This window comes from Dipodomys spectabilis, unplaced genomic scaffold (genome assembly GCF_019054845.1).
Source record: "Dipodomys spectabilis isolate Male_0828 unplaced genomic scaffold, ASM1905484v1 ptg000024l, whole genome shotgun sequence".
In the NCBI taxonomy this organism is placed as follows: domain Eukaryota; kingdom Metazoa; phylum Chordata; class Mammalia; order Rodentia; family Heteromyidae; genus Dipodomys; species Dipodomys spectabilis.
In genome coordinates, this window is record NW_024870701.1 from 26,850,161 (window position 1) to 26,851,816 (window position 1,656).

The 1,656-nt window shown below is 44.8% G+C and overlaps 1 non-coding gene across 1 annotated transcript; it reads right to left on the reverse strand.

The window, feature by feature from the left end:
* Positions 1–402: 402 nt before the first annotated feature.
* Trnaa-ugc lies at positions 403–476 on the reverse strand. The gene has a single exon. It is a non-coding gene; the product is annotated as a tRNA-Ala (tRNA).
* Between the last annotated feature and the right edge of the window lie 1,180 nt (positions 477–1,656).

The following is a 1,656-nucleotide window of genomic DNA, read 5'->3' on the forward strand; positions in this document are numbered from 1 at the left end:
CAGTACCTGCGTTACCTAGGCAACTGGGACACCTAGAAGAGGTCACATCCGCATCCGCTGAGGTCACACCTTAACCTGATGTGCCCACACCTTTCTCCCACCTGATCCCACTTCCCTTTACCTGGACACACCCTTCCCTGCCCCCTACCCTATATAAGGCCTAACCCGGGGCCAGATGGCCTCTTTTTTGCCATTCACGTGTAGTGCCAACCCAGCAGGTCTACCAAATAAACCTACCCCTTACCTGAATACCACGTGCGTGGTGCAGTTCTTACTCGGCTACCTCTTTTTAAAAACCTAACAGTCCTGAACTCTGGGCCTGGGCACTGTCCCTCAGCTCTTTAACTCAAGGCTAGTGCTCTACCACTTGAGCCAGAATGCCACATTGGCTTTTTCTGCTTATGTGGTACTGAGGAATTGAACTCAGGACCTCTTGCATGCAAGGCAAGCACTCTACCACTGAGCTACCTTCCCACCTCCTGTGCTGGCTTTGAACCATGAGCCTCAGATCTTAGCCACCTGAGTAGCTAGGATTACAGGTGTGAGCCACCAGTGCTTGGCCCAATTGTGTTTTAAAGTTACTTTATAAAGTGAATTTAAACACATGGAATACTTTCCTGTTCATAATAATGAAAAAGTCTATGCACTTCCATTTCTGTTTTTTCTAAATGCATAACTCTGTCTTCTGGTAACTACTGGTAACTACGTATTCCACATCTTTAGTCAACAAGACCTTTCTCCCCTCCCCTATAAAATCTACGCACCACTCATTCCTTATCCAACCATCAAGGCAGAAGCTTTTCTAGGATGAAAAGGTTCAAGAACAAAGATGTGGGCTGCTCCAGCCACCCTCGTTCTAGAGCAGACAGACAGCCATTAAGACTGCAACCCGGGTGCCCCCAGCTCTGCTGATGAGGAACAGTCTCAATCCTGGTTTTTTGGCCTCTTTTTTTCTTCTTTGAACTATATCCTACCTTTTCAATAACGTTTACTATATATATATATATATATATATATATATATATATATTCAAAAAGTATATATATATATATATATATACACACACACACACACAATTTTTCATATATATGTATATAGTTTATTTATAGTTAATCCAGAACCCACTTCTAATATCCAAGGACACTAAGGGATAGAAAAAGTCTCCTAGTGGATGATAGAGAGGGAAATTCACTTAAAAAAATTTATATCAGCCGGGTGCTGGTGGCTCACGCCTGTAATCCTAGCTACTCAGGAGGCTGAGATCTGAGGATCGCGGTTCAAAGCCAGCCCGGGCAGGAGAGACCGTGAGACTCCTATCTCCAATAAACCACCAGAAAACTGGAAGTGGTGCTGTAGCTCAAGTGTTAGAGCACTCGCCTTGAGCTGAAGAGCTGAAGGACAGCGCCTAGGCCCAGAGTTCAAGCCCCACAACAGACCAAAAAAAAAAAAAAATTTATATCACCTGAGCACTCGTGACTACAATCCCAGCTATTCAGGTTGAGTAAACTCTAGAGGATCAAGCTTTGAGGCCAGCTGGGGCAGAAGAGTGAGCTACACACTATCTCCCAAGAACAAGCTACAAGAGGCTGCTAGGTAGCATGGCAACAGCCTACTACAGCCTACTATGCCTGAGACTATGGATTCAAGGCCCCAGTA